Source organism: Mus pahari, chromosome 2 (genome assembly GCF_900095145.1).
Source record: "Mus pahari chromosome 2, PAHARI_EIJ_v1.1, whole genome shotgun sequence".
NCBI classification, from domain to species: domain Eukaryota; kingdom Metazoa; phylum Chordata; class Mammalia; order Rodentia; family Muridae; genus Mus; species Mus pahari.
In genome coordinates this window covers 140,985,722-140,994,405 of record NC_034591.1, presented here as the reverse complement: position 1 = coordinate 140,994,405, position 8,684 = coordinate 140,985,722, and the positions used below count along the sequence as shown (strand labels likewise).

General features: G+C 41.5%; 1 protein-coding gene and 1 non-coding gene across 7 annotated transcripts in view; both read right to left on the bottom strand.

Annotated features, from left to right (window-relative positions):
* Positions 1 to 8,684, bottom strand: part of Ano2 (anoctamin 2) — a 339,560-nt gene that overhangs the window by 142,649 nt on the left and 188,227 nt on the right. The window lies entirely within an intron of this gene.
* Positions 6,151 to 6,258, bottom strand: LOC115063448. The gene has a single exon (XR_003843324.1). It is a non-coding gene; the product is annotated as a U6 spliceosomal RNA (small nuclear RNA).

Sequence of the window (8,684 nt, the reverse complement as noted above, 5' to 3'; positions counted from 1 at the left end):
CTCAGGGGGTACTGGTTAGTTCATATTGTTGTTCCACCTACAGGGTTGCAGCCCCCTTCAGGTCCTTGAGGACCGCACTTTCATAGGCAGGCATAGGTACAGATTCTGCATAAGACACCCCCCCCTCAGGACAAGAAATAGGGCCAGCAATCAACATATGGGATCTCATGAAACCAAAATGCTTCTCGATAGCAGAGAAAACTGTTAATTGAGAGAAGAGGCTGCCAAGAGGACGGGAGAAAATATTTGCCAGCTATACATCTGATAGACAGTAACTAGAATATACAAGGGACTCAAAAAACTAAACTCCAAGAAAACAAACAACCCAATTAAAAAATGGGCTGTGGAACTGAACAGAGGGTTCTCCAAAGCAGAGATACAAATGGTTAGGAAACATTCTTCAAAGCTTTCAATATCTCAAGTCATCACGGATATGTAGAGTCAAACTAGTTTTAAGATTCTATCTCACCCAAGCCAGAATGGCCATCAGAATACAAGTGATGAAACATGCTGACTTGTATGTGGGTAAAGGATAATGTCTATACACAGTTGATGGGAGCACACGCTGATGGAGATGAACATGGAAGTTCCTAAGAAGAAACAGAACTACCATACAACTCAACCTTACCACTCCTTGTTGTATACTCAAATATCCTACAGATACACTTGCTATCCATGTTCTTTGTGATTCTATTCACAATAACTAGAAAATGAAATAAACTAGATATCCATTAATTAATGGATAAAGTGTGGAACACACACAATGGAATTATATTCAGCTATAAATAAAAATGTAATTTACAGGTGAATGGGTAGAACTGAATGAGATTACAATGAGCAAGTTACACCAGGCCTATAAAGACAAACTCCACATGTTCTCTCAAATGTGTACATCCTAGCATTGACTCTTTAGTTTTGAGTTTAACTTGGATTGTCTATGGAAGCCAAGAAACTAGAAAGAAGCATTTGGAAGACTTCCTTTAAGGGGTGGAAGTATCACATAGGTAAAATTAAGGTAGATTAGGGAATACTGGTTGTAGAAAAGTTCAAACAGGAAAGGGAGTTGGGGAATGGGGAGATGAAGAAGAGGGCAGGAGGCAGTTAATATAAATAAACAAGCTATGAAAAAGTCACCTGGAAACCAATCCAGTTACCCATTTTTTAAAAAAAAATTGGAGGCAAACAACCCATTAGACTACATAATGATGACCCTAGAAGTAATGAATCCCTGAACAAAAACCATGGTGACAGATAAGGGATACCTCCATGTGAGCTGTAGGCCAGCAATGGCCCCAGAATGCCACAAAACAATACAGGTTCTTGCCATTTCACCATCACCACTAGTTGATATGATGTTATTGCTGAAACCACCACACATTGTGGATGCAAGATTTAGAGAAATCTAGCTGAAACTAAGCTGGGAACTGCACGCTGCTGCCTAGCCTGTAGAGTGCCAGCATTATTCAGACTGCAGGGAAAGTAAGGGACCAGATTTCTAACCCATCTCTGAACTCTCTGAACTACAATAATGTGGTGGTTTGAATATGGTTGGCCCAGGGAGTGTCACTATTAAGAGGTGTGACCTTGATGAAGTGAGTGTAGCCTTGTGGGAGAAGGTGTGACCTTGTTGAAGGAAGTGTGTCACTGAGACCCCTCCTCCTAACCATGTGGGAGTCAGTCTTCTCCTAGTGGCCTTCAGATGAAGATGTAGAACTCTCAGCTTCTCCTGCCCCATGCCTGCCTAGATGCTGCATGTTCCACCTTGATGATAATGAACTGAACCTCTGAACCTGTAAACCAGCCCCAGTTAAATGATGTACTTATGCAAGTTGACTTGATCATGGTGTCTGTTCACAGCAGTAAAACCCAAACTAAGACAAACACCAACTTTCCAGGCAAGATGTGCCCACTGCTTCATCAATGGCATGACTGTAGTGGAGATAACCAATGACTCTATAATTATCTGAGGACCATTCCAAAAGAGGCAACACATGCCTACTATAAACCTGAAAAAATTCTCCTGACTGATGGGTTTGGTACCCCCAGAGAGGGAATCACCTATGGATATTTGGATAAACAAATATAGACTCAAATATCTATACTTATAAGCACAAAGAAAGGCTACTATTAAACTCACGAGGCTCACCAACATTGCATGGATGACAGCAGAAATAATGTTAAGAGCCAGAAGACAGGGAGAGGGTTGTAGGATGCCATCTTCCAAGAAGGACACTGCCATGGCAGTTATGAACACATGACTGGTGCTGGGCCTGAATGAACTGAGCCTGCCCAATAATCAGCTATGGATGGGGGTGCCACTCATGAGCATTACCACTTGCTGCTGAACTATGGCAACTAAAGATCCTGGGAGACAGGGAGGCACAGCATCCATGTGTGTAAGTAACCACTGGTGTCCCTCCAAGCTCTAAGAGGTAGTTTCAAACCTAGAGTCACACCGGTGGCCCTACTAAACTCTGTAGGATACAAACAAAAGTCATGAATATAGTAAAGAGATTTGTATGGAGTGAGAGGGATAATGGGGATAGCCCCAAATGCAGTATAAACATGTATTAAATCTCAAAGAACAAATTTATTAATTAAAAAACCATTTTACTTATAGCCACATCAAAATGACATTGAACCCCGTTCAGAAACTGTCAGTCCCAAGCTTCAGTGAAACGGGGGTGTACTTCCTGAAGGAGCCAGCTAGGAACTGTGGGGACCCCACAAATGCATGCCTCTCCTCACTCACAGATTTATAACAGCATGTTCCTTTTCCAGATCATTCCTTCTTTTCTCATTTCCTACCACAGAAACTCTCAAGCGGTAACAGTCAGTCAGAATCACCTACCTGGACCACTTTCTATTCCCTTCACCATTGCACACTGAGGAAGAGGGATCTCTTTGGTGGCTAGGCTCTGTGGCTTGCAGGCTCCATGCCAAAGAGTACATTTCCAGGCTTCTTTTGACCTGATGGAGTTATGTGGGGCCCACCAGTGACTAAAAGGGGTAAACGATTCAGTTCTAAGTTCAGATCCAGGGAACAAACTAACTCTCTCTCTCTCTCTCTCTCTCTCTCTCTCTCTCTCTCTCTCTCTCTCTCTCTCTCTCCCCCTTTCTCCTTGAAAGTGACCACCCTCATTCAGTTCCTTTATTCCTTCTAACACTCTGCATCTTTGCGTAGCCATTTCTTTTGGCTAGAAATTCTCTGTGGGAATGGGTCCNAAACGATTCAGTTCTAAGTTCAGATCCAGGGAACAAGCATCATCTCTCTCTCTCTCTCTCTCTCTCTCTCTCTCTCTCTCTCTCTCTCTCTCTCTCTCTCTCCATAATCAAACAGGTTTGACCACCCTCATTCAGTTCCTTTATTCCTTCTAACACTCTGCATCTTTGCGTAGCCATTTCTTTTGGCTAGAAATTCTCTGTGGGAATGGGTCCAGAGGTGAGAAGTGGAAGCTACACTCCATGAGAGATGACAGAGGAGAGTCATAGAATGAGAAAGTATGAGAAAGAAAAGCCAGAACCAAAATCAATCATTTAAATATGAATAGAAATGAGAAACAGTTAGTATGTAAAATCGCCAGGATGCAGCTCCCGTGTTAGCCCGCGGTATTGACACTGCTGCCGTATCCTCCTCACCAACTATGAAGAATCTCAACAGAAAAGGGATAATTGCCCCAGGCTCCTAAGATGTCAGAGCTTATCCACTGAGCTCAGGGATAGGTCTGAGAGTCATCTGATCCCATCTCAAATGTCCTTCAGGTCAGTGGCCATCATCCTTCAGAGAATAAGGCCAGTTAGACAAGAACTATGGTTCAGAACTCCCTTAATACCTAAAATCCCCCAAGATACTCAGAGCTGAAAGATGAGGAAAGACATTAGGTGCAGACAGAAAGGAAAAGATCTCACAGACAGATCCAGCCTCAGGCTTCATCCTCTCTTCTTTGACAATCTTTGGCAAACTGAGTCTCTTTCCATGTGCTAATGTCCAATAGGGCAGAGGCCAACGAGAAACCTTCTTAATCCCCAAGAAGAAACTAGAAATGTTACTCTGTTTTGACCCTCACATAGTTATTAACTTTTCAGAACAAGGCTCAGGGGAACTTTGAGCTGTAGAATATTCAACAATCAAGAGCCTGCATGGAAATTTGGATGCATACCACCTTGGCCCACAGTAAGAGAGTCAGAAAGGGCCCTCCACCCTGTTTCCTAGTCATTCAGCTTCCGGGTGCTGCTGTCCCAGCTGTGTTGAAGGCTGTATGCTTTTGAGTAATTGATTCCACAGGTTTATTGTTTGTTACCAGAGGCACACATCGTAAATGTTTCAATGCCTTAACTTTTGATGAGCTTTCTTTAGAAATAACTGTCCCTAGGGCGGTACACAGAACAGTTAATTAACACCCGTCTGTCCATGTGCCTCCTCCTGGCCCAGGTACCCTTAGTTTCAGGGTTTCCCCATAAAATATTCATGACCTAGGACATCACAAGTAGTGTCAGACATGGCTGGGGGATGGGTCCTGCAACCACATTTAGTAAATATTTGGGTGACAAGTTTTAGGAGGTAACTCCTGCACCTAGTTAAATAGGATTTTGTTTTAAAGTTCCCCCCCCATACCCACTCTCACTTCTCTCTGTCACTTACATAAATATTCTTAATTTCTCAATGGCTTGGGAATGGTCTGAATAACTGATTCTTTAATGTATCCATTCCTAATGTCAGTGGTGAGCATTCTTGTGTTCCCCCCAAATGTTTAACTCTCTAGTTTCTAATAATCTCCTACCTTGGCATCCAGGCCAGGTCCCAAATGTGCATGGTCTGTGGTTACAGAGTTTAGAATCAGATCAACATATTGACTGGTCTTCCATACCAATATTCTGAGATATGCTCCCAGACCTACCTTTTCTGTGATACCCAGCCAACACATGCATCTCTGCTCCCCGATGGAGGGATGGTATTGATTTCTATAACCCAAGATCCCCAGAATGGCCTCTTGACTGACCTTTGGTTATATTGTATTAGTGGGAGGTTCTGGAAGAGCCCTGGAGCCTTGGGAGTTTTGAGATGTCTCTCCCCAGGGCTCTCTCTGCTGCTAACTGTGCCTTCAGAGGGGCTGCTCTCCCTATAGAGTTCTAGTTCCCATTGGGTGGTCATGACTCCAGTTTCTGATGGTACCACCCCATGTTTTGTCCTTCCAGCATGAAGTGGTGGCCACTCCCAACTGCTGCTAATCTCTCCTCCCCTCAGGGTCCCCTGTTTGCCTCAGCACTACCTCTCCTAACACCTTTACAATTAGTTCCTTGTGTTATGGTCCTCTCCACTGCTCTATGTAGAATGAGCTTTGCTTCTGGACTATACCAGAATACAAAGTTTATTTAAGAAAGGGATGCATAGGCTAAGTTTAGAAGGACTTGGGTGAACTCTCATCCAGTCTTAGTGCTATGAAAGTAACATAATGGGCGATCCAGTTTTTAAGGTGATGGACTGATGAGCCACTGCACCATGGCACCACGAGCAAAGACAATCACCAACTCTCAGAAGGGTAGAGGCTCTAATGTCCAATTTCCCCTTGTAATAAAAGGGGCAAAGGAGAGGCCAATATGGGCTGTAATGCATGGTGACAGTGTTGTCAGTCCAGGTTTTGACTTGGAGTGTTCTAACCTCTTGACCTCACTATGCTGGCCCTCCTCAAAAAGGATATATAGTTAACCCTTTATTATAATATGGACATGTCATTTCAAATGAGTGTCATTGTAATATGATATTCATTGTTATTAGGGAAATTTACTGTTTTTATTAATCAATGTATACAGCTAACAATGTACTTAAAGATGAAAGATGATTTTTTTTCTTCTAAGATCAAGGACAAGAGAATTCCATTCTTACTATTTTTATCCAACATCATGTAGATCAGTAGAGTAGATCTGACTGTCTAGATCAGACTTTTGTAGTAGGTTAATTTTTACGAGAACGTCAAAACAATTCAATAAGTAAAGTATTCCTTTAATAGACAACAGAGTATCCATAGGAAAGAAATTCATTTGAATTCTCTATATCACATATAAAAATTAACCCAAATGTTCATAAACCTATGTATGTATAAGCATTAGAACTTTAAGATTCTTCACGATATTAAGCTAGGCAATAATCTTTAAAATAAGGAACATTTTATGAATCTGTGTGTCATCTTAGCACAGAGCCATACTAATCTTCTCTATATCATTCCCGTTTTAGAATGTGTGTATTGCTGAAGCGAGCACTAGGCAATGATTTCTTATACAGTGATACAAAAGTACAATTGACAAAATAACGTATGATTTGAATATAAAATCAATAAAATAAAACATAAACTACATTATCTGATATAGGACCATCCCAAATTAAAAAAAAAACACCATAATTTTATAGAAAACCCAATTTCCATAATTTTTAAATAGGTGGAGGATTTAACCAGACAATTTTCTAAAGAAGTCATAGAAATGTCCAATCACATAGAAGAAGATGTTTGGCATCATTACTCATTAAAGAAATGCAAATTGAAACAGCAATGAAATATCACTTTCTATCAGTATGGTGAATAAAGTTAAAGCACACATGGTAAGTGTATGATGTGGACGTGCCATAGCCACTTACCACAAGGTTGGAATGTATAAAATAATGCATCCACCTTGGGAAATAACATCTTCAAAATACCAAACACAAACTTAACATAACACCCAGTAATCCTATCTTAGATATACACACACATATATGAAAATATAAACACATAGCTAAATAAAAATCAGGCACCAATCTTCATAGCATGACTACTTATAATTAATTGGAAAAATGAAGACCACTCAAACATCTATCAATGAATGGACGGATAAATAAAATGAACCAATGCCAAGCATGGGACACTATTTAGCAATAAAAGCAAATGAGATGCTGATATAAGCTATAATGTGGGTCACTTTCCCAAGTGAGAAGCTAAACACGACATGTTAAGTGATTCCATTTGCAGGGGTCTCTAGAACAAAAGATCTCAAGACACTGAAAAAAAAAAGTTAATTATTTTCCACAGCTTGGCAACTGGGTATGGTGACATTTTTTAAAACATTATACAAGGTTTTGTTCTGTTCCATATTGCTTTGCTTTGCGGTGCTGAGGAGTGAACCTTGGGTCCTGTACATTTTAGACAAGCATTCCGCTGAGCTATATTCCCAGCTGGGTACAGGATTTCTAGTTGGAACAATAAAACTGCTTTGAAGATGTATCGTGGAGAACAGCTGCAGAAATTCATGCTGGTATTGAAAGCTACTGAACTGTATGGCTGAGTTTTAGGCTGTGCTTTGTTTTCTGGTATTTAAAGACTAGGTCTTGTGCAGCACAGGCTGACCTGGAGCTCATTAAACACTGGAGGAAGGTGACCTCCAACTCCTGATCCTCCTGCCTCTGCCTCCCAAATACTGTATGTGTCACTAGGTCCAGATCGAACCAGGGTGGACTTTAAAGTATGAGAATTAAATCTCAATTTTAAATGTACATGATATGTTCAAAAATTTTAAAGGAAGAAAAAAAAAACAAAAAAACAGTGGTCCTTTGAGTTAAACAGAACCAATGGCTGGCTCCCTGACAAAGAGCTGTGTGATCTTACCAACTTCCCTGTGCCAATCTGAGCCTCAGTAAACCTGGACTGTTTTTATCACTCCAGAGAAAGGTGGGTCTGGACAAAAGATGGAGTCTCAGGGTAACCATGAGGTGGATGTCCAGGTGAACCACTGGGGTAAGAGAAGGGTATCCAAGCCCAGATAGACCTTGGTTCTTACTCCAGTCTGCTCCTCAGATGCCTGTCATAGTCTCCTCATACTCCTTGATGCCCCAGTGCATGTTCTGCAGTGAGGACTGACCACAGCTCTTTCCTCCAGACAAGAGGAGCATCCTCTACATAGATATCAATGCAGCAACATGTCCACCATCAATATCACCCATCAATGGTTAGATTTATGGCAAAGGAAGAAGCTGTTACAATATTACCAGAGTTAAAAGAACATGAGAAGGATCCTGACAATCAAGCACAGGCCATGTTTATCTCACACTGTGCACTGGGAAACTCATTTCCTCCCATTGCCCATAAGGCATTAGATGCCTTGAACTTTGCATTCTCAACAGGGTAATGAAAAGAGATGCTGAATGCTACAACATAAACATATGCATCATTCATAATGCATTCAGATGTTTTTTAATTATTCATAGTTCCCGAAAGTCATTTGACCTATCACGCATATATATTCAAGCAATATTTATATTAGAACCACAGCCCCACTGTACACAATTCCAGCTCATTGGTGTTCCCGTCTATGGAATTAAAATTACATAAGTCAGGGGCTGGAGAGATGGCTCCACGTTAAGAGCACTTCCTGTTCTTCTACAGGAACCAAGTTGGATTCCCAACACCCATGTCAGGCAGATCACATCAACCTGAAACACCAGCTTCAGGAGGGCCAGACACCTCTGGCCTCTGAAGGCACCTGCACTCACACACGTGTCCACAGGTAATTAAAATAGTTTAGTAAGGAATTGTTTTTAAAATTTTAATGAGCCGCCAGGCGTGGTGGCACACGCCTTTAATCCCAGCACTTGGGAGGCAGAGGCAGGCAGATTTCTGAGTTTGAGGCCAGCCTGGTCTACAGAGTGAGTTCCAGGA